We start from the raw sequence: 25,491 nt of genomic DNA on the forward strand, positions 1-25,491 counted from the left end.
AGCATTTTCTATTATTCATATGTTGAAAACTCTTGTTGTTTCTCAATGTAAAATAACAACGAATTTTGGGCTAATTGAAATTTTCATGTTTCAACACTCATTATTTTACCTTTGAAGATATAATCTGTTATGATGATAGAGGTAAAACTATTTCAATTATTTGGTTTATTTATTCAATGGGGAAATTCTTTATCCACAAGGTTTATGCCCCCCTTTATATATTTTCTTGAATGATTTCAACTAGTTCCTCTCTTACGCTTACAAATAACAAAAAAGCAACTGATTTTTAGGTGATTACAAAATCTTTTGTTTGGCTCTATACCCACTCTTTTTTAAAATTTTGTTTTATTGGTTTATGTATAGATATTATGATCATCTATCATTATTTATTTATCTGTGCTCTCATTCATGTATGTTTGTGTTCTTGTTTGTCTGACATAGTATGTACATATTTTTGTTAAATAAAGCTGTGGAAAAAAATAATCAAAATCAATGCAGATGGAACCACTGGGGATGATGTGACATATTTGTACTGATAGACATGTTTGGCAAATATTATATTGGTCCTTTTGTATTCTACAAGCGCCTCTGTTTTTGTCTTTTTTATTAAGGGTCTGTTCTTCATTTATATTTCTTTATCCTGACCCTCCCCCAAGCTGCAAAATTTTTGCCTTGTGCCTGTCTGAGTGACTGGGTGAAAATGCATCACCCACCCCATAAATAATAATTTTTGTCAATAACCATATATGTCCTGCAAGCGTAGCTCAAAATGCATTTTTTTTCCAGGATCTGGCTAATGCAAATGTTCTATTTTTGGAAACATGTTGAATAAAATGATTTTAATGAAATATCAATATTTTATGCTTGTGTTTAACAGTTTCTGGCTATAATGAAAGCTGTAATTTTGGCAGTTTTAAAAGAAAATATGCCTTTTGAATCCACTGGCAAGTCTTGGGGCCCAGAGAATAATTAAAATAAAAGAAAAAATAAAATTAAAGAAAGTAAAAAAAAAGTTGCATGTGCCCCCCAAGACAAAATAAAAGTCTCTTTGCAGTGCTTAAAAAATATTTGTCATGCCTCCCCCATTTTACACCACCCACTACCCTCTCATAAATAATGAACAGTCCCTAAATGAATGACACTGACACAGTATTTACAAGTGAACGCCACATAACAATTGTTTGTTGGAAGTTGGATTTAGACTCTGGGACATTTTTGTCCTTTAAATGTAATTTAGTTATTTTTTTTTAAAGTACAAACGACCAACTCATATAAAACATAAAACTTTAACATATAATCGTTTGTCGTGAAGTAAGAGATATTTAAGTCTTAGGGTGTTACCGTGTTTTTTTCGGTCCTAAAAAAACGGAGAAAAATTACCGCCACCGCCACCTGTCGTACGGGAAGTCCAAGGTAAAGGCCACACTGAGTTCAGTTACCAGCTAAAACTCTTCTTTTCTTGGACTAGAAAACTAATGTAACAGTTTTTCGAACAGATAATGATAATACTTACCGACGTTGGCCAAAAAGTCCAGTGTTAAAGTCCCCCGTTATATAGCTGTATATTGTTTACAAAATGTCTACAGCATTAGCCTGTTCCAGAACATAGCCGTAGCCCTCGCTGAGGCGCCTGCAAAGACTATTTCCTGTGTTTGAAGGTAAGCTTTCAAACGTAGCATTTGCTTTGGGGCAAATATGATTACATTATTATTATCTCGGAATGAGACACTTAAGTGTTACTGTGTTGTTATAGTGTTTTCTTCAGTTTTGAAAAAGCTTAGCAAGACCGTTAATTAGTCGTTACCGCCACCTGTCGCTTTAGTTGGGGGGGGGGGGTCTCTTTTTTATTTTTTACTTGAAGCAGTTTAAGAATAATAATATGATATTAACCAACATTGGCATAAAAGTCCACTGTTAACTTGCTATTTTGTTCACAGAGTGGCTGCAACATGGTACATTCCAGGACATAGCCGAAGCCATCGCTGTTGTACGTGCTAAAACTAGCCTACTTCCTGTGTTTGAAGGTAAGCTTTCAGATGAAGCAATCGCTGTAGGGCACTTAAATATACATACTCCACCATCTTTCAAGTAAGGACAATTTACTGTAAACCCATCTTCCAGGTCTGGAAAAGTCATGAAACTATAAAAATCATAGGAAATTTTTCTAAATAATCATATAAATGTGTGCAACAAATTAAATGACATTAATGTAACATAACGCTGCATTTATTTTCTGTAGCTGGTGGCATTTTAATATGTGATGTGATGATTTTTTCCCCTTCTTTTTAATTTCTTTTTTGTGATTTTTATAAAAAAAATTGTGTTTTTAAATAGTAGTTTTTTTTTTTAATTAAATGGGTTTAGAAGGCAAGTTTTGGCAATTTTGTTCTTCCCTTTTCTACAACTTCTTTTTAAAAAATTTTTGAGGGGGAGAAAATTTGAAAAGTAGATTTTTTTTTCCCTTAAAATTTTGAAAGACATGTTCTCTTTTAAAAAATCACCAAAATAACACTATTCCTTATAGCCAAAAACTGTAAATACAGAACTTATTGTTGAATTTTTGAATTTCTGACGGTCCTTGGATACATCATGTGGGATGCTGAAATTATGTTTGAATAGAATTTGAATCTTATATGTTTGAAAAACGCTGGCAAGAAGGGCAAGAAAAAAAAATCCTTGAAATATCATGGAAAAGCTTTGAGATTTTGTCAGTGTTGTCTATGACGTATCCTGAATTTAGTTCTTATTAATTAAAAAGAACAAAAAAAAAACTTCTTATATAAAACTTTGATTTGTAAACAACATTTGACTCAGAGTGAAACACTTTGGAGATGTTTTTCTGGCTAGCACCATGTTTTCTTTGGTTCTTAAAAGGAAGTTAATTAAACATTACCACCACCTGTCATATTGGAAGTGCAATCAAAAGGCCCACAATGGCCTACCGTGCATACTAAATCTCTTTGTTGTACCATGTTAGTAATGTCTTGTATTGACTGATGGAGGCCAAAAAGCCAACTGTTAGCTCGCCATAATGTTTAGCTGCAATGTTTGCACATTCCACAACATAGCCGAACCCCTCACTGTGGTACCTGCAAAGACTATTTCCTGTGTTTGAAGGTAAGCTTTCAGATTTGGCAATTGCTGTAGGGCACTTAAATATACATACTCTACCATCTTTCAAGTAAGGGCAATTTACTGGGTTGTTGGGGTGAGTGAATGAGAATGCCTCTTTTTTATGCCACAGCAGTCGTGCTGGCGTGAATAAGCCATGAAAGTGACTGACACACAGCTCCATTTTCAGTGGCAGGTCCTTAACTGCCTGATTGCCACTGTGAAGCTCAGGAATTTCCTTACGCTGACTTTCCTGCATGGCAAAGGCACAGGACTGATTCCTTCCCTGCTGAAACAGCAAATCCTCGACACACACACACACAGACACACAGACACACACACACACACACACACACACTTACACAGAGATACAGACACTCACAATGCAGGGCCTTTCATGGTCTGCCCAAACGAATCTGACTGGTTGATTGCTGCTGTCTTTGAGTTTGTCTGTCATGTTTTGTCCCCATAGCTTCAAATATATGTATGGTAACCATTTATGTCAAGTTAGGGACTGTTCGTTATTTATGAGAGGGGAGGGATATTGTGCAAAAGGGGGAGGCATGTCAAATCATTTTATAAGCACTTGGGAAGGAGATATGTGTTTTATTTTGGCTTGGGGGAAGGACATGCAACTTAAAGTGGCTATATTTTATATTTATTGTATGGCCAGTTTTTAATTAGTGAAAAATTTCTAAAATGACACCATTTGTCATAGCCAGAAACTGTGAAAACAGAAATTATCATTGGATTCTCAAATTTCCGACGGCCCTTGAACACATTATGTCTGACAAACACTTCCATCCCAAAAAAACATAACCAAATCTGATCTTCAAATAGTGATATTTTGTCAAGGGGGTGGTGCATAGAAAGGGAAGGCATGACAGAATTTTTTTAAGCACTGGTGATGGACTTATGTATTTTATTTTGGCTTAGGGTGGGGCATACAACTTAAAATGATTGTATTTTGTATTCATTATATTCAAAGAAAACATGCCTTCCGAAGGCACTTTTTCTTAAAAAAATGCCAAAATTACATAATTTATCAAAGCCAGAAACTGTAAAAACAGCATTTTTTGTTAGACTTTCAAGTTTCCAGTGGTCAACACATTATGTCGGACGAAAATTTTGTCAGAAAAAAAACAAAACAAAAGACAACAAAAAAAGCTTAAAATAGTAATATTTCATCATAATCAATATATTCTGCATGTCCCATTTAAAATGTTACCCCCCCCAAAAAATGCTGGAACTAACCAGCATGCATGACAAAAGTGAAAAACCAAAGCTTTTTTAACTTCAGGATTTTGTCCTCAACTTTTAAGTTGTTAAAATGTTTTAAACAGTTTTTAAAATCTTACAAATAATTTCTGGTGGTTGGAGGTAAGGGTCATGCCGTTTCCTTAAGTCACTCTGGGATGCTCAAGGAAAAATAATGTACCTCCAGAGTAGATCCCGAAATAAAAAACACACAAAATGAAATCACATCCCAGCCACTCCCTCCTCTGATAAATAAAGAACAGTCCCTTCGTAGGAAAGTGCTGTTTTCTCAGGGCCTTTATGAAAATTGATGACTCGGCCCAGAAAAAAAAAAGAGACATGAAAAGGAGATAATTAAATAAATAATTTGATCTGACCGAAGACTGTGCAAATCATACGCACATAAATCCCCTCACAAATTCAGTACAGTTAAATGTACATCAAAGACGGCATTCACATGTGACAGACAAATGACTCAGAGATGGGTTAATTAAAGAAAGACTTATGTCATCCCCCCGCCAAGAGTGGAGAACAGGCCAGTATGCTCTCTACTTTGATCTTGACTTCATTTTTTACAGTCACAAGAATTTTTAATCTGGGTTTTCTTTTCACACTTGAAGCTTATGAGTGAGCAGTCTAGTCATTATCAGGCCTTATTTATGAGAATTTCCACCAACAGTATTTCAAATGTTACGAGTCAGACAGCAACTAATGGTTATTTTAATTATTGTAAGGATGCATATTATTTTCAGATTTAATGAAAAAAAAAAGTTTCATTTAAATATCTATAACCACAAAAAATGCCCTTTTTGCTTAAAAAATTATTTAAAGGAAAAATGCGTAATATTTAGTGGGATGTAGTGGCTTCTAGTGGTGGGTGTTGCAGATCGTAACCAGCTGAAACATTTCCCAGTTAGAATTCTGTCAGTGCTCATGGTTAAGGAGGTTTTTACTGGGAGCTAAATTATCTTTCTCTAACACTGCTTGGCTCGTGGCTGACAGGCCACCAGCCCAGCACAGGCCACCAGCCCAGCCCAGCACTGTGGAGCACTAATGTGTGCTCACCTTTTTTCTGATCCAAATGTTCAGGAGCTCCTTGCCAAGAGTTGTATAATTTCAAGAGGTCTCCTCCTCTACAAAGCAACAATTAAAACACTGAATAAAGCAGTGTAGAGTCATAAATCTGTGTTTTTCTGATGCATTCAGCTTGTCGCGAAGGAGCTTCTTACTAAGGTGACTGATGTGATAAATGAATGTCCCTTTCTAGAGCCTGTGTTTGGTTTTTCCACTCTGGGCTACTGTAGATACACTGCGGTGCAACAGGGCAGGCTCCTTGGATGAGGATCTGCCAGGCCTAAGGAAAGCAGCTTAGCCTTTCTTCCAATTTCTTCCACAGTATTGCTGCAAAAAATCCCCTTTAGCCCAAACAGAATTTTCTCCATAGGACAGCATTGTAAAAAAACCCCAACATGTCTGTTAAACTGTTGACAGGATGGCTTGAACTTCAAACAATGTCAATTCTGACTTTATATTATGAATTTTTGATTAATGGAGGTTTTATATTTGGAAAACATTCCTCAGGCTGAGAAAAGCGATTTAAAAACCTGTAACATCATCACAATGTAAAGTCTGTGAGCCAAGCAGGAACTCGAAGGCAGAGCCAGTGGAAGAAACATTGCTGCTCACAATCACTGGGAAGTAAACCTGAAAGCTAAAAACGTTAAGTCGCAAGTGCCAGATGCACAATTCCATTGGAATGAATAGGCGCCATCTTGGCATCCAGTAGCCAGGTATTAATATAAATCTATGGTATCCACTCCCTATGTAAATATAAACGGCTCATTTAAAGTTAACGAAAACTTGTCAATTCTTATTTTCAGGTAATTGTTATTAACTTAAAAATCCTAAAAATACTTCATTTCAATTGCTGCCAATACATCACCACACTCTGACCCTTTAAATGATTAATCAGTAATCAGAATTGTTGCCAATGAATGTCCTGTCGATTCACTAATTGTCTAAATTTTAATTTCCAGTTATATCAGTCTCAACCGGAGAAGCACACTGTGGGACTCACTCCCTATGTAGATAGAAACAGCTTATTTAAAGTTAATGGAAACATGTCAGTTCTCTTTTTCAGGTGATTGTAAACTAAAGAAAGCATACTTATTTTCAATTTCTGCAAATATATCCCCCTAAATCCCACACAATGGACCTTTAAGTGATTAATCGATTATCACAATAGTTGCCAATTAATGTCCTGTTAATTGACTAATTGTTTGAGTTCTAATTTTCAGCAGTATCAGTCTCAGATGGTGGAGTAGACCGCATGCTGGTGACAGTTTTTTCACCAGAGTTTGGGGAACTGTGCTTTTGAAACAATGCGCTCTATTTCATGTGTTGTACTCAGAAACAAAGTATCATTTGGACATCCTGCTGTGCCAAGTCTAATTTGTAGACGTGCCCCTTTCCCATTCATTGAGACACCCGAGAATTCAGTGAGTGATGTAATGTCCCTCTTTTCCCCAATGAGACAAGGGCAACAATAGGGGGGAGTGCCTCTGTCACATTATTTTCCCCCACCGAGGCACGCCAGCTGCTTACAGTTGCTTAATGGCTACGAGCTGTCACAAGGCATCACAGCCCGCTGCCACACAGGAGCGGCAGATGCTTTAATTGCACAATGACTTGTAGGTTGTCAACAGCAATTATACCAGGCTTCCACCTGAGGGCACCCAAAGAACACCGTCTACTCACTTCACTGGCAAGACGCGAGCCTCAGAAGCTGGCTGCTACACATTAAACCTGATCTCTGAGTCTGTCCAGACAAGAGCCGCAGACGGATTCCAAGTCTCTTTTTTAGCTTAATGGTTTATCCATGTGCAGCAATAACCTGGGCGGGATTGTCAGACAGCAGGCTCAGGACCCCAAAATCATATTTAGACATAAAATATTTATCTAGCTTTGTCACCTTAGGGCCCGCTGCTCACCGTGCTGCAGCAGGTCGTGGTGTGCAGAGTTTGAGTAATTTTGCTCATTATTAATTCATGTCATTTTTTTCCTTTGCGATTCAGGGGAGGCTCATTCGCCACTGCCAGCCCTGAGATTATTATCATTAAGAGAAGGCAAATAAAATGGTGAGTTCAAAGCTATGCTACAACATGCTTCAGCTCCACATTGGTTCAAATATGTTTGTTTATATATATATATATATATATATATATATATATATATATAGTTCTTGAAAAACATTGTGTAATGTGCTTAGATTTGATTCTATTTATAGACGGCGCTGAAATTATAATCAACTCAAGAACCAAACACACGTAGCGACCTTCTGTTTGTGTCACGTCAAACTGAATGGGCAGAATATGTCCTGTGTTTGTTTTGAGCCATAAGACAAATTATACACACATGTATGAATTCCTTTGGTCAACAGCTGCCATCTCAGCATCAGATAAAACAGAGCCAAAGTCTGGGAACCATCACATGCCTCCAACACTTTATCACATGATAAAAAAAAGACAGTGTACACAAGCGCACACACACAAGCAAGTGCAGCAGTGCTACACACAAAAGGCGCACATGCTCACACGCAAAACAGCGCTATGCTCTTTGTATCTGCCAACTGATGCAGATGATAGGGGCTGCAGATGAGTGCAGGCTAACCAGAGAGTGGAGGGTACACGTGGCTTCATAGACAATAGCCGGCCACAGCCTTTGGAGGCGAATATTCAACCCGAAGAAACACACTTATATGTATGAATGAAGATTTTTTTATGTTTTATTTTATTGTTTTATTATTTTTATTTTACATTTTTTACTGATACAGGAGCTTGTAATTTTGCCGCAGTGACAGGTGTATAAAATGCAAATGTTGCCTATAAGAGAAGAAAAATTAGCCTCTTGTCTGCTTTTTAAACGTGCATAAGTCTGCTTTGAAAGGAAGCTACTTTGGTGCCTTGTATTTTGCTGTCGTGTCAGCAGGGGGTGTCCAAAATCAGGCTAGAGAAAAAGAGACCCTGTGCTTGTTTGAAGCAGCTTACAAGGCAGTGCTCCAGTTTGTAGTAGCTGACATTTTGGAACCAGTGGGTCAGCAAAATGGAGAAGCCACGGAAATGTATCAAAACCACTGAGACTTTTGATTACAGTATGGTTGCGTGTATTTTATCGCAGCTTTTTTTTTTTTTTCTTGGTAGCAAGCCCTAATTGCTGAGAAGTGACCGTTGCACAAGTAGGTTTCAGGTGTTCCTTTTCTACTCCCCAAGTAGGACAGAGCAAGAAAGTCAGAATATTTTGGGGTGTAGAGAGCTCAATCTAAACAAAAGATGTGTGCATGTGCTCGTGCGCGTGATGTTCGGATGTCAATGATGTCACGATGGAGGAGGGAATCTTGATAGTTAGACAGATAACAATGAGCCTGGCGTATTCATGCCCCTGCACACACACTCACACACACACACCTACAGACACACACACGGCATCATCATCGTCACAGAGGGAGAAAGGCTCATAATTGGACAGAGGTGTCTGTAGATAATGAAGCCAGACCTCACACCTGCCAAACCTTGGGGATTTCACTTGACTGGCCACTTAAATCTTCCTCACTCTGCGGGTCTGGAGGGCAAGAGAGTGAGTAAGGAACTAATGGAAAAAAAAGCACGCGCTACAGGGAGGATCCCTGTCAGCATGAGTGTAGTGTGGACCCCCCCACCCTCCACCCGACACACACACACACACACACACCCCAGCTTGCTCAGCCCCCACAGCTCGTTCCATACAGCACCCACCTCACTTCACTTCACTGTAAATCCTCTGGTGTCAAGGATTTCAGACGGAAATGGGGAAATGCTGCACCAGCTATTTTGTTTCAAACTCTCAAAACACTCGCTTCTCCCAAGTTGTCTTTGGTGACAGCGTTGTGTGCGGGAAGCGTATTGTGCCAGCTTTTAGTGGGGTGTCATTCGAGGTGCTGAAAGGGAAATCAGATAGACGCTTCAACGGAGAAATACTTCTATATAGAAAGTTTACCTGACAGTCATCAGTGAAGGCGTGACACTGTATCAGTGGTAGCAAAAAGCTACACCAATTAGGGATCGAGTTTACCCTGGCAAAACCTTAACAATTTATGAGATACAAAATGGGATTTCACTCCGTCTTTTTTCATGACTTGATCCATAAATGAGGCTTGGGAATCGTTGTCATACAAATAAGGTATTGAGGGGTTTGTACAAGGTGCTGGAGGTGCTTGAAGTTCGGGAATTTGACACATTTAGAAATTTAAGTCCTGGAATAACTTGGAAATTAGACATTTTTTTTTAACTTGGTCCTTAGAATTACTTGAATATAATTAAGAGGAGAACAGAATTATGAAATATTTATTTATTCTATTTTATTTTTTTGATTATTTTTTGGCTCTTGCCTTGATTGCGCAGGACAGCTCAAGTGTGAAAGGTTGAGAGCGAATGGATGACATGCAGCAAAGGGCCGAAGGTTGGAGTTGAACCTGTGGCCACTGCAGCAAGGACACAGTCTCTGTACATGGGGCGGGAGCTACTGGGTAGCCCTGATAAATTATTTTATGAAAGGTATTCAATAATTGTTTTACGGCTGTGGTTGCAATAATTCGTTGATGCTGTATAAGCGCCAATCATATGGTAAACGCCAGTAAATGGTCGGCAACAGGATGCTTTGCAAGCCTGCAAAATATTCACACCTGAGCTGCATCAGCCATTGGTGCGAGTTTTGATCTGTAATTTGGCAGTATATAAGCAGCAGTTGATTGATTGGCCCTGGTATCATGTCATTGCTCCATTTACGAATTTGCACAATTTTTTTGTGACACACGGTTGTAGAGAAAACAATTTCATCCTTAAGTAGGCATGCACAATATAGGATTTCTTTTCCTGATATCTGATAAGCTTAAATATAACAACTCATTTGGCCAATACTTGATAGAGATAATAGTATATCTACTTTTATTTCCCCCATGTAAATTTAGTGATCATCAAGTCTCTTCTGTATTGGAATTAAAATCATATTATGCATACTCATGCATACTCACTTATTGTGATGGCCCATATGAAATATTTAATTATATTGACGAATAATTGACAGAGTGAACATGTGCAAAACATCAACCCTAAGTTGAAGAATTTTTCGTTTTTTGCACATTGAATGAATATTACATACAGTATGTAATGTTCATTCATTGTTGCACATTCCAAAACGTGAAAATATGTTTTGTACATGTTCACTTCGTCAACACCCCCCCAAAAAAAACATACTATATATAATGTTGACTGATTCTGATTTTTCATTTTAAAGGAAATATCTGCCGATACTGATGATGTGCAAGTATAATCGTATGTCCTTATTGCTGAGTAAAAATTAGTGCTTGAAAAGTAATTAAAGGTCCTTGAATTTCACTCACCCCTGTCTGTATGAACCCTGGGTATAGATTTAGAAGAGATATGATATTCTATAAATACTCAGCCAGCAGTGAGATACAGCAGCGGGGTATCACTCTTTGTTAGCTTTCAGGGAGTCAGCCATATCAGCTTTTACATACGTGGCTGTGTCTGCTGTCAAAAGGTTGTAGTGGTAAATGGTGAGAATCAATAACTTTGTAGTGCTAACAGACACAAATAGAGACTGGTAGCTTTGCTTGTGGGTTATCCAGATGGCCGTGGTATATCTGTCATTTTTTATCTTTATTCTGCAGATATTGTATAAAAAGGATAAACACGCGCTTGTCAAACTCTGCTGTCTTGTGGAAGTTGCTTTGTGCCTCCGCTGCTACCCGAAGTCAAGTCGTGCATTAATGCTTTGACTTTAGGGCTGAAGCAAGGTTACTTGGAGAGCCTCAATCATATTTCTCAGCGCTGAGAAATGCAGAGACAATAGTGATTCCTGATGGAGATCTCCCGTGCACATCTGTATATGCTTGCAGCAGCACACAGTCACTCAGCGAAGTTGTTAGGTGTCAGTGAAACTGCATACAATGCATACAAGCTGGCAGATTTATAGCAGGATAATGACAGAAGTGCACAATATTCAATTGGTTGCAAAATCTGAATGAATCTGAAAATCATCCCCTTTTGACTGGGGCTCTCATTCAACTTGAATGGAGCCAGAAAAGCCAGCCCAGCGTAGTAATCTTGGATACTTTCGGTTTAATTTTCCAATGTCCAGGCCAGGTGGGAAGGTAAATGAGCCCAGGTGGCTCGCCAGGCCTGTGGTACCCAAGAGAGAAACCTTGCAATCAACAGCAGCAAAAACTAGCATCCATGGTGATGGATAGTGTCACATGTCCACCTAGTGTCTGTGCTCTAAGTGCTGTGCATACAGAGGTGATAGCTCGCCTCATCCTCTCCTGTGATAGATTATAGATAGACAAAAAAGCTGCGTGAGCACAGCCAGATTTGGGAAATATGCTGTAACCGTAGACCCCCGGATCATCATCATCGTCCAATCTTTTACCAGCTTAAACTGCGACAGTATGACACTTTTAGTAGTTGGGCAACATTTGCAAGCGTGGATCTTCTTTCCAAATTGCGACGATAAGCGACGCTGAAATGCGCCCTGAAATGAAATCACACGGAAACCGAAAGCTTATCAAGATGAAACTGTGCAATAATCCAAGAATTATCCATCACCATCCATCATGTATTTGTTTGCAAGAAACAGATTACATGGATCTTAATTGAAATATTATTTTACCTTCATTTGAATTATTTATGGCCTTGCTGACTAGATTCATACCTCAGAGAAAAACATGAACACATTATGTGATGCAAGAATGTGTGTGTGTATTTGTGAGAGTTTCTCATATATTATTCAAAGTGTGGAGTCAGAATGTGGTCTTACGTAGCCATATGAAGGATATCAAAGGGCCTGTCTTTGATACAATTTTCTTGAGATCCACTGGCCAGAGCCGAGCTGTCCATTGGCCTACCATTGCTAATGAGATCGGGGGGTAAAATTGAGAGTGGTGGGCTGGCTGTCATCCGCTAGGTGATGGTTTTAAGACTAAGCAGTGATACTTCATTAATTAACCTTCACATTCTATGTAGATCTGCTCATCAAGATGCAGTTAATTAAAGAAAGGTCATTCCAAGGGCTGCTGGGAAGCAGCATTATTACAATGGAGGGATGGCACTGCTTTGAGCGAGATAACACAGGGGAGGGGGCAGGGAGGAGGCGATCACCCAGCCACTTTTAAAATGGCAGACAACTTGCCAAAGCCAGTTTCTGAACTCAACTCCTGCAGACCACCTTAGTTCTGGGGAAAAAATGTACTTTTTTTTAGTTGTTTTTATTTTTTGTTTCTCTCTTTTTTTTCTATAGAAAGATACTGTTGAAAAGCTCTAATGGAGAAAGCCTGAGTAAAATATTCATTACACTCAATCGACAGCATCTATCTTTTAGCATCTCAGTATAGTTTTTATACTCTCATTTTTTTTTGCAGCTATGTGTCTTCGCTGCCAATTTCTTGGGTGAATTCTACTCTGACCTTGCAGAGAAAAAAAATGCCATCTTGAGTAAATAAAAGGCCAGGAACTCAGCGGGATATAAAATAGTCATGCGTCATCTGTAAGTGAAATCCACTTCTGGGTGGTGACTTATTCATTTTGATTTCCGCCTATCTGTCTATATATCTATCTTTGTCACTGTCTGCTAAAGCACAGCTCAAAATATGCAGCCTTGTTGGGGAAAGTGGATCAAGTATAATCTGTGTTTTGTCACAAAGACACTAGTGTAGTGATACTCAATGTATCGGAGGGCTGAATCTGGCCCCCAACTAATCTAATCTAATACAAATTTGAAAAAAGTATACATAAGGTGCCAGAGTGCAGGAAAAAAGCACCAAACTTAAGCTTGTTTATCCAAAAAAAAGTGCTAGTGGAAGATCCCTTGTAGCCCCAGACAGAGGTCCTGGCTTATCCCATATTCTAAATATATATATATATATATATATATATATATATATATATATATATATATATATATATATATATATATAAATAAAATCCTAAAAAAGGTTCTAAAATAATAGAAATGTTCAGAATTACTATAAATGTCCTAAAATCCTAGAAACATCCTAAAATCTGAAAAAAGTTAAAAAATAATAAAAAATTCCTAAAATCCTTGAAGTGTCCTGAAATCCTAGAAATGTTTAAAATACTAGAGAGACCCACAATCCTAGAAATGTCTTAAAATCCTAGAAATGTTGTAAAATCCCCCAAATGTCCAAAGATCCGAAACATCCTAAAATCCTGGAAATGTCCTGAAATCCTACGCCATAAAATTCTATAAATGTTCTAAAATCCTAGAACTCATCCTAAAATCCTAGACACGTGTGGGGCTGCTGCGACTGGCCCCCAGCCTTCTTTCATTTTGCAAAGTGCCCAAGCAAAGCAAGTTGAGCATCCCTGCTTTAGTGCATAAAAATGTTCCTATTAGGCTCTTATCAATCAGTAAGCGATTGTTTTTGTGCAGGCCTGCGTGCTGACATAAGGACAGTTTGACACAGCTTAGTATGGAGTAATGTGTCTGTAGAATTGCCTCTCAGCCAATCACACAAGCGAGATCAGACTTAGTGTTACAAATGGCTCTCTATAATGTTTTTGCCAAGCTTTATTTTTTTGATAATGGCGCCCGCTCCTCTCTCAGCACTGTCTTGTTTGGAACCTTGGCGTCAGTTTTTCAAAATGTTGCTCTACTGCAAAATTGTAGCGGGACATCAGCTCCTCCCCTGTGTCCACTCAGTCCTCCTGCAGTCATCCCTGAGTGTCTTTTGGCATTGCTTCCAATGGCAGGTGTAGAGACAAACGAGAAAACGGTGCGCACCGTGCACGCGCATGCATCCGAGCGTGTGTGTGTACGTGTGTGTGTGTGTGTGTGTGTGTGTGTGTGTGTGTATATATCCCTCCCACCCCGCTACGATACAGTAACTGCTGACCCCGGACACAGTGCCATTATGGCAGACGAGGCAGGGCTCCCCTGGCAGCGGCTGGGGCGGCTGGTTGCTAGGTGGAGAGACATTACCGCGGGCCTCTGCAATAATTTATCCTAAGAGCGCGGCGAGCCGTCATGTAGCCCCTGACAGAGAGCTGCAGTACTTTATCAGCCTGCCTGTAAATCAGCCATGTGTGGGTGCAGACGGCAACATTGTTTGATCTCTTTCAGACACTCTAATAATCTGCTCCCCTCTGATTGATACCTTCACACAACAAAGCACATTACACCAGCAAACCACAGCAGCCATCAGTGTGTGTGCGTGCGTGTGTGTGTGTGTGTGTGTGTACGTGCATGTGCTAATGTCTGTCCGTAAGAAGTGTGTGTGTGCCCGTGTGCGTGTGTGTGTCTTTCTGGTGGTCATCAGTATTGCCAGTGGCCTGGGGAGGGAGAGGGAGGGGATGAATGAGTCTTCTGCAGAAACACAGGGTCATTTGGAGTCTCTAAACCAATGACAGGCTAACGGGTTCACAAAACGATCACTGGATGACGGGAGGGGCAGGGAGGGGGAGAGAGAGCGAGGGGGGAGAGAGAGGCAGTGCCACCGAGCTCAACACAAGAAATACAGCAAACGGATAAAGAGCCGCTGAAGCAGTTATTCTTTTCTTAAATGGTGGCTGTTTTTGTAAATGTAAAGACGCCTGTGACGTTATTGTCACATCAAGAAGAAAACTGTCTCACTTTTGATTTAGATGCATTTAAACATGATGTTTTATATGTACAAAAAACATTTAATTTATGTTTTTATGCATTTATCCCTAAGAAAACAGTACTGCCTACTTTTCTATAAAAATCTGTGGTGAAGACGATACAAAATACAGCCATTTAAAGTTGAATGCCCCTCTCTTAAGCCAAAACAAAAAAACATAAGCCGCTCCCCAGTGCTTAAAAAATTATTTGACATGCCTCCCCCTTTTTGTACCAGCCCCTCCCCTCTGATAAATAACAAATGGTCCCTTACGGACTGCAGAAAGAAAGTTTTCTCCTTTTCCAGTAAAATTCTGCAAAAGCACAATAAAAAAGAAAATAAGAAGAGTTTAGTCCTGTTTTCAGTTTCACTATAGCCAATATTTTGGAATCTAATATGTAGTCAGCGCTTTGAGAAATCCAGCAAATGTAACTACACAGCTCAATGCGTGTATCTTTTCTTCAAAACACTGATATTTATTTATTTTTTCACTCCATTCATGGCCTTCTATCAAATCAAAGCGAATTGCATCCTTTTCCAAATTGCCTCCCAACTCCTTGCTTGATATGGCTCATATACAAAGGAGAGCAATGTCCCGTCCAACAATACCCATACCATTTGTGCCGCTCAGCTTCAGAATGTCATTGGTTTGAGTGTGACAGTAAAACATAACTCTACCTTTTTCTATGGCTCGAATTGGAACATGGCCCCCAATTATTCAGCTCCAAATTCAATAGCAATTTTCTGCTCAATGAAATAGTGGTTTCAATCTCTGGAGTAATGTCACTTTAGAGAGATTTTCAAAATGGCATGTCTGTGAGTGAATAGATGGACGCGGGAGGATTCATTTTGCTTGAGGAAATGATACTTGTCTGCTGAAGCTTGTCATTTATTGATGAAGAGAATACCTCTTCACATACTATAGAATCTACCATATAGTGTTTTTGCTCCAGTCATGGAATTCACATTAAATACGTCTAATTTCTGGCTTTTAGTCAGAATTTCTAAAAAGGATAAAAGATGCCAGGCGGATGCATAACCTTATGATTGTGTTTGGTCAGATGGAGCCCATTTTGCTTCACTGCAGCATTAAAAGTAGCACTGAACAATAAAAAAAATGCAATTATAAGTGTGTTTGTGTGTAATGTATCAGTAGCCCATCCAGGGCCCCATAATGAATGCAATGCAACGTGCGATCACTGAGCCGTGTGTATGCCCCGCTCAATGCATCTCTGAAAATAAACAGAGCAATGGAAATGGTTCTCATTAGTGTTGTTTTCATATTAAGTCCCTCAGACAAGGTTGACAAACCCAGCTCCCTGTGCCAGGCTCCTCAGGGACCATCGCTTCAATACAGCTAGGGCAAACAACACCAGCCGATACCAACACCATTACCACCTCCTATAGTTACTTATCCTCCCCTCCCTCCCTGCGGAGTGCTCTGTCTACACAGACCAGAGGAAAATGCATTAAGATCTTCCAGCAGCATAGAGAAAGAGTCCTGCTTTCATTTATCACCATTGCTATTGGCCCTAAAAGGGACAAATGTCTGTTCTCCATCTCTGTGCTATTAGAATGGGAGAAATGTGTGCCATGTGTGCGAGATGGAAGTTATTTTGTGCTCCAGAGACGATCCACTGCGAGGCTGTTTAGCAGGAAGGGAACAGGTGTGCCGAGCTTCTGGCTTCCACCATGTGTTCCAGTTGTTTCATCTGCACCTGTTTCCCAAGTCCTATATATGATGATCAAAACACTTTATTAACCATAAAGTGCTCCCGTTCGTATGCTGCACTGTCTCTGCCTCTAAATGTTTCACAGTCACATATTACCATGAAGTAATTAATTGATGTAACAGAGGTTATTGCATCAAAAATCATGTATAAACCAGGAAAATACGACTAAAAAGATAAACTTTAATTTGCCTCTTTGCAAATTGATTGAGACTAGAGTGAATCCAGCTTATGAAAGCACTGATGATTTTCTTAATGAACAAGCTGTCTTAAAATGTGAAGTGTGTGATTCATGCATAAAATCAGAGAAGTACATTTCTTCTTAGTGAAATGTGAAGCTAATTTTAGGACCAAAATCTAACCAAAACCATAGAGTTTAACCTTAAACCAAAGCTGAAATCTTTCTACATTGTTCCTTAATCTACACTGTATTTTTTTATTATTGGATTAAATGATTAGTCTACAAAATATCAGAAAACAGGAGGAAATGCCCACCAGATTTTCCTGAACCTCAAAGTAACTACAAAGGTTGCTTGTTTTGTCCAACCAGCAGTATTAACCCTAAAAATATTTTTTAATAGCAATAAATTAAGAAAAGCAGAAAATCATTATAGTGGGCCAAGCAGGAGCTAGATCCAGATCAGTTTTCGACTTTTTTGCTTATGAAAGGGCAAAAAGTTAATCAAGTATATAAGTAGTTGATGTTAAATTTACTGTTGCTTCACTAATTGATTAATTATCTGATAATTTTGGCTCTAATCTAAAGTCAAGCTTTCTCTGTTGTGTTGTCATTAGCTTGATATTGCACTAGACTGGCTGATTTTTTTAACAAATTACCTTCAGATTTGTTTTTGCCGCCAAAAACATGACGATTTGCCTCTGAATGTGACAGTTTGCAAAGTGAAACGGTCAAGCTGTTGTCACATAGCCCCTTATTATGAGGAAAAATATATTCTTCAATTTATTTTAACTTGACAGGACTTAATCTGCATTTTAGTTTGAGGTGATATCACCAAATTTTTTAAAACTGCTTTGTTTGCTGTCTTTGCTGTTTCAGCAGGTTCCTTCCTGGAAAAAGTAACCTCTCAACAGCTGCCACAGTGGTTTGTCTGAGAGAATTAAAAGAATAATGCAGTTTGTCACCATGGCTAAAATGAAAAATAAAAAACTGCCTGTATAGAAATTTGATTAACAGAAAACCAACTGAAAAATCTAACAGGCCAACACTGTAAAGGGCACTTAAAGGGACACTTCACCCACAAAATTATCATATGTAAACTTAGTTTTTCTTGCATGCCTCCACAGTGAACAAATAATCCAAAAATTGTGAAAATTCTTGATTCCTGGGGTCATAGGGGTCAGTGTTTTACAACAGCAAAACTGCATTTAAATATCCCTTTATCACAAAACTCCTGCAATATAACCCAGGTGTCATTTATCCAGCTGTATGCTCAGTATTTCATTCACACCAGCATTTCTATTAAAACCGTGCTATTTAAAACTCTTTGCATGCCAGTAGCCCATACAAGCTACTGGCATGCAGTAGCAAGTACGTATGTTTTTTAAATAGTAAAGTTTTAGTGTAAATGCATGTATTTAGGGAGCGTTGAGTATACGATTAAAGAAAGGAGAATTGGGTTCCACTGCACGAGTTGTGTGAGAGTTTGTAAACAGATGTTAGGACGTTGTTTTGCTGTCGTAAAAGGTGGAGTCCTACTACGTTAATTCATCAAGAATTTCCTCCAGTTTTGGATTCTTTGTTTGCTGTAGAGGCATGATAGAAAAACAAAGTCACAACTTCAACATGACAGTGGGCGAGTAACTGATATACAAGTGATCATTTTGTGGGTGAAGTATTCCTTTAAACCATCACCTCTAGTCACTGATCTTTACTTACAGTTATGCAAATTGCACTTTTAAGTATGTATGTGAGATACATTTAAATGAAACTTTCGGTGCATCTCTGGCACAGTCTCGTCCCGCTTACCAACACGGAGGAGCTCCTTGGCCCACCTGAGCTGTGATTTGGCAGGGCACATCACACTGCTGCAGGCTACTGTAAATATCACCTTTCTTGTTATCTCCAAGACCTGCTTTTCCAGTAAATAGGGGAACATGTAATTCAATACACTGTGTCGGGCCATTTGCTTTCAGAGGACATCTAGGTGACATGACTTAGTGGCTCCGGAATGAACTTAAAGATTAATAAGTAATGGCCATATAAAGATGATATTTGCACTCAGATATCCCCTTTTTTTTACGTTAATGCTTTTGATCACAGGAAAACTGGTAATACAAAACGAGCAGCAGACAGCAGAAGGTATGACATGTCAACACTATCTGGCACATTAGGACTCTGGAGTACCTTACGTTGTTGATTCAAACTGAACTTAGGAGCTGGTGATATTTTTCCTTATTATAATGAGGATTTTTGCTGGTCTTGCACGATATTTTGACATATAGTGAATTACCCAGGTTGATCATGCAGCTACCTCATGATTTGATATATGACACTGGCGGTGATGACTCCAACTAGCTTGCATGTTACAATTTATTGACAATAACGATGGTATTGAACTGCATGTCCCACACTGAAAAATGAAATGGTATTTGGTCGTCCTCTGTAATACTGTTGTTGGTCCCCCTGGCATTTTGTAATTTGTTGCAGTGTTTGTGTTCTCTTTCACACTTTAATATCACGGTATTGCTTCAATTTGAGCTGCAAGATAAAGTTCTATTTCATTTTGTGGGATTAACTTACTGGATAGCACATGTCTCAAGGTATTTGTTGTGTTTTGTTTTATCTATGAATTATTTAGAAGCTTCAAAAATAGAGAATGGGTTACAAGACTGTGCGTCCTGTCTCTCTCAGCAATCTCAGTCAGATGTTTAATTTGGTCTGCTAGCGTGGAATAGCACTCACCACGACTGGGATTAGGTGGTTGGCTATGTAATTTCCCTGAAGGAGGGGCATGTTGAATTGGAGAATAATGATAAGGGAGGAACTGAACATTTGAAACAAGGAAAAATGAACCCATGATTACTACGTGTGCTTGAAGTTGTCATGGATTTTAGCTTCAACATTAAATACTGTGTAAAACTGGAGACAATGCTATAAAAATAAAACCACATAATTTAGCTTATTAGTCAGTAGATGGTGCTTTAAAGGAATACTTCAATCCCCAAATGACCGCTTCTTTATGATTTACTCACCCGGTGTTAAGTTGAACTCGTAAAAAAAAAAAAAATGTATTTGAAGAATCCCTCAACAATAAATGCAGATCTTAAAACATGGAAAATTTTGATGAATTGAAGTCATAAGCCCTATTTGCATGGGACTCATATTACGTTATATCATTTGTTATAATCGCAGAGGCTTCTAGGTGATTTATTTAATGTGTGAATCAGCCATGTCTGTAATTTGTCAAGTGAAAATTCCACTACAAATTACGAATAAAATTTTGCCACACACAGAGGTCATGTGATAATGATAACAGTCTACATCTCTGTACATACATATTTATTTACACAACTACTGATCGACATCACTTGACTTCATATTATAATTACATTTTTATTCATTATTTTCACTTGCACTGCTTTTTATCCCTAAATCCAAATTCTCTTTGTTTCTACTTGTGTGATTGTATTCCTTTTTTTAAATACATATTTAAATTGCATTATTGAAAGGAGTCTGTGACGGAGTTTTTCAGTTGCAATGACTTTTCTGCAACTGTTGTCCATTTGACAATAAACAACTTCGAACGTTGTTAATATTAGTCCTGCACAAAACAGCATCTTAGGAATCAGATTGAGATTTTCTAAATTTTTTTTATTTCTAAAACACATGCAGTCCACGAGTAATACTAGTCCTGTTTGAGAAGGCAGTAAAACTCACAAAGTCTCACACAACTTGTGCAATATAATCCAAATCAAATTTATTATCCAGCTGTATGCCCAGTGCTTTCCAAAAACATGCCTTTTCACTTAAACTTAAATATTCCATTTAAAAAACTTAAAAACGTACAGTTTTAGGCACTGATGAGTATCATGCCTGCACTGTTTATTTGGAGGTGTGTAAAATAGCAAGGTTTTAGCAAAATTGCATATGTGTGGCCATTACTGAGCATACAAGTGGACAATATATTAGACTTGGACTATGTTGTATAAATTGTGTGAGAGTTTGTAAATGGATGTTTTGATATCGTTTTGCTGTTATGAAAACTTGTCCCCCATTCATTTCAGTACATCACAAAGTTTTTGGATTCTTTATTTACAGCAGCCATACAAGAAAAACAAAGTTTTGTTCCCAAATTCAACATAACACTGGGTGAGTAATTTATATACAAATGATCATTTTTTGGGGGTAAAAGTATTCCTTAAATGTAAAGTCTGCAGTTGTGCTATAATCATCCTGTATCAGGTCATTTTTCATAATTTAGCCAACATGCTAAAGTTCACTAGGTCTATTAATGAAAGATTCCCTGTTTTTCTTTACAGTCTGCAGCACTTTTTAAAAATGCTAATGGACTCCAACAAGCACCTGAGCAAGGATGAAAGTGCCCTAATTCCTGCTCAAAAGGTCACTGAGATGAGTTATAGTAGTATAAGCACCTGAAAGCTATTCCCTTGTTAGATTTGACAAAGGGAGGCTGCTATTTTCCCCCTTAAAAATAGTGTTGGGTAATAAATGATCATTTGTGGAATGTGGTTGCTACCGGCAGTGACTTTTCCTCTGACATAACTTTACTGCCGGCTGATTTACATCCCGATAGTTGTCCCCAAAATATTTAAAATGAGCGTTTTATTCATGATGCACAGCAGACGGCGGTGACACACGCAAGAGCTCTTATTGTGCTTCTTAGGGGAAATGGCTAATTAGTTGGCCATGAAAAATGCAGGCGTGCCTGTTTTACTATCATCCTCTATTTGACTCAACAACACTTTAGGCTTTTGTAACAGATTTGCAGTTATACACACAGAATCAGCACAATATGAAATATCTGCATGCCCACACTTTGCTTTCACATCATGGAGTTACTGACACATGCATGCTTCTATCAATTATGAAACGTATTGGTCTCTGGATAGGCGTGCCTTCTGTACAGTAGGTGCTGTGTGCCCCTCAGCATATGTGATAGTCCTTCTGAGCAGCCCTTCACAGGTCCCTGAAAGGTGCTCCTGGTGTGGATGCGGGGCTGTAGAGCAGGGATCACAGTGACAGTTTCAGGTGGAGGAGTCTATTAATAGTTTACCTCTCAGCCAAAGCATTTCATCATTTTTGGTGTCTGAGGGCTTCCTGCTTCAAAAAAAGGGGGTGAAGTTATGCATCTCAATCTACCCCTTCATATTTCATGCTGTTGAGGATTATAAATAAAAGGACAGATTTTGACCTGGGCTATTAGTTACCCGGGATCCTGTGGGTGGATGGTGCTTTGTCTTCTGTCAGCTTCTGGTGTTTTTCCTTCAGAAAGCAACAGGATTACAATCAAAGTCGTTGGGATACAATATGAGATATGATCCGCGCTGCCTACGAGTGAAAAAGAGGAAGACAGCGGGGCTGAGGAACAACAAAAGGCAAAACAAAATAAAACCAATCAGTCAAAATCAGCCAAAAGGGAGCGTCAGAATGGAACAAGGTTGGGAATTTGACAGCAGGTCAAGCTATGGGTCGGTCTAAAGTACCACTCTGGTGATTGCTGTTTTCCCCCTTGTGCGACTCTCTTGTTTTGACCACACAAACTGGCCCAAAGTCTCGAGAGACGAGCCTCTCTGACAGAGTGATGAGGAAAATAGTAAGCTAGAAAGCTCTCACTCTCTCACCTTCCCCATGGTCCAATAGACGGGCCTAACATATGCCAAAGCAGCCTGTCAGTGCTTCTTGTTGTTGGACAGACCTTTGATCTTGAACAAATAGAGAGAGGAGTCTCCGAGCGCCTGCCTCGGGGCATAAGGAAATATCGGCATCACAAAGGGTCAAATTCTGGAAGACGGCAGTAAAATTAAAACCTTTATTGCCATCTTTATGGCTTCATTCCCTATGGCAATTACATTATCTATGGAAAATGGCAGAGCTTTGTTCCCATTATCAGGGAAATCTCCAGCAAGGAGTGTCTAATGTGCTGAAAATGAAAGTGATGTATGTCAATCTGAATATATCACAGTGGATGTGGACATATGTGTCAAGGCACTACATTCAGTAATTTAACGCTTAAATTTGATCACTTTTTGGAAATAAACACAAGTGCTTAGATGTAAAACTAATCAAAGAATAACGAGAGAAGTTTTTTGCAGCTCAGAGTGTTTCTATCAAATCTAGATTGACAACTCTCACTTGAAATTAATGATTTTTTTTTTCTGCGACCACTCAGTCGCTAACCACCCGAAACCTCACACATTGACTTTTCTCCACAGATTGCAACTCATCCATTTTTTAATTGTGTTCATTTTTACCTGGGTCCCACCGGACCCGCAGCAGTGGTGGTCGTTGTCATCCGTCTGCTCTGACAGGAAGGGAGAGCGAGAGAGTGGCGCCACGCCACTTTCCACCCCAAGCTGATGTGTCAGGCTTATCACACAGCCGAGCGATCCTGAGGTGACATCCTCCACTGAATCAGTGACATTTCACGGACGGTGCAAATCTATCCATCTTTGTCAAACATCCGCCTCGATTTTAGCATTCCCCGAGTTAGCATATTGATCACTAAGAAACGCATGAGTGAGGACTTCTTGTTTTCTGCTCCTTAAAATGGGCATTGTGAGTCCACTGGACTCCTCTGTCAAAGTCTGCTGCTGTGGGCCTTAATCTGCCCTCTTCAAAGTTGCATAAAATATGGAGGGCTTTTGTCATTCAGGACCAAGAGGCTTTCTGTGCCACTTTACTTTGTGTCAAAAAACTTTACTGGAGTTAAGTTTTAACAAAGTTTACTGCTGTAACATTTTCATTATATTAAACAGTATGCCAGTTTTAATGGTAGTATTTTAGACTTTTGTTACGAGTGTTTATAGTTAACTTGCTTTAGGATTTTCGTGTTTGGTGTTTTCAGGAATGAGTCCTAACCTGGAATTTATTTTTCACTCTCAGTTCCCTCATCTTAGAGTCAGTGGGTCTTTTGAATGGGTTTTTGTTTAAATTCCTGAAATTTGGTCTTTCTTTAACACATGCATAAGAACCTTTTTTTATGCTTTTTACAACAGCATAAAATAGGTCAGTAAATACCCTGTTTGTGAGGTATGAAGCTTTCACTTGTCTTAAAAAAGGCTGTTGCTAACAAGTGGTGAAATCACACCATAGTATTATCAAGAACATGCCTTTACAGCCCTGTTCCATTTACACTTGAATCATAAATGTGATGGTTAATTTGTGGAGATTATTGCTGAATAAAATGTCTTACACCCTCTCATATCTAAAGACAATATATGTTTTTAGTCACACACTAAGATTTTGCAAAGACTTTTGCAGGATCACTATTCGCAAAACTGTACTAAATTTCTTTTCTGAGATTATTTCCCATCCTGCACCTGGTAGAATTTATTACACTGAACTACCTTTAAGAAATACAACATATAAACAATTCCTTACATGTCCTCAAAAACACATAACTCCAGAAACATCAGAGAAAAAGCGTCATATATTGACTGTATTCTTGTCAATTTGACATCAGTGCAATCTGTAAAGATCAAATGTATTTGCATGTAAACTTTACATTTTGTTTTGTCCCCTCAACTTGCTATCAGCTTCTTGCTATGCTATTTTAGTTTGAGAAGACTGTGGGAATGAGGGGTTAACAGTTTAAAAAAATTATTTTTTTTGCTTAAATAAGTGCTGGTTGGTCGATCAGTCACAGAGAAATACACATCGACTCTTGTTCACTGAACAGCTCCACCAGTTTCTCCTCCTTTTCCACAGTAAGAGAACAGAGACTTGTTCATGTTCTTGCGCCTCCCTGGAGTCCCCTCCATGTTTACTGTTTACCCTGTTTGCTCCTTCCTTTAATGTTGTACAGAGTGCAGCTATTGGTTGTTGACAGTGTCCACATCATTGAAATTAAGAATTTATAAGACCAAAGACTAAAAACATACGATAATTTGAAACATGTTTTAATTTCTAGGAACGTCAAGACAAGATAAAGACCTTCACCCACCTTCTACCACATGATCGGGATCACAGGAGCACGCACCAAATAAGGTAAAACTCATAATTTTTCTCTGATACTTGAAATTTATCTGAGACATCGAAATCGCTTGAGGAGTTGTTTGGTGTAAGGTCGTCAAAACTTGTAAGATGAGATAAAATCTTTATTGTCATTGTTTTAAAAACAAACCAACAACGAAAGTCAGTTTGGTGACCCTTCAACTTGTCAAAAAGGTTTAGGTGTTCAGACACTTGTGTAATGAACCTCGAGCCACTTTACTCAAACACGCAGATTTGTCTCTATCAGATAAACTGCTGTGATGCATTACGAGAAAATACACACGAAAGAGCCCTGCTCATGAGAGAAAGTCCTCACCACCTGGGTCCAGCTGTGTGTAAACCATGGCAGCTTCTGTTATTTGTGTTGGGGGCGTGCAATGTAATAATTGATTAATAATGCAAAGCTTTAGGGGAAACTATAACCCCTAAAATGAGGGCGATGATTGTGCTTGCGCCGAAGCAAATCAACAGCGACAGAATAGCACCAGGGA

At 38.8% G+C, this 25,491-nt stretch overlaps 1 protein-coding gene across 19 annotated transcripts in view; it reads left to right on the plus strand.

Moving 5' to 3' along the window:
- Positions 1 to 855: 855 nt before the first annotated feature.
- tshz2 (teashirt zinc finger homeobox 2) overlaps positions 856 to 25,491 on the plus strand; it is a 161,916-nt gene continuing 137,280 nt past the window's right edge. For 4 of the 19 annotated variants that reach the window (XR_015777394.1, XR_015777396.1, XR_015777393.1 and 1 more), the window contains exons 1-4: positions 893 to 1,658; positions 1,938 to 2,024; positions 7,443 to 7,505; positions 24,918 to 24,994. The gene's annotated coding sequence lies outside the window, so the exon portion shown is untranslated. Of the gene's footprint in view, positions 1,659 to 1,937; positions 2,025 to 2,938; positions 3,118 to 7,442; positions 7,506 to 24,917; positions 24,995 to 25,491 lie in introns of those variants that run through there. The other 15 variants (XR_015777400.1, XR_015777399.1, XR_015777398.1 and 12 more) reach the window with 13 other exon arrangements.

This window comes from Plectropomus leopardus, chromosome 9 (genome assembly GCF_026936395.1).
Source record: "Plectropomus leopardus strain MGB_pleo_1.0 chromosome 9, ASM2693639v1, whole genome shotgun sequence".
In the NCBI taxonomy this organism is placed as follows: Eukaryota; Metazoa; Chordata; class Actinopteri; order Perciformes; family Serranidae; genus Plectropomus; species Plectropomus leopardus.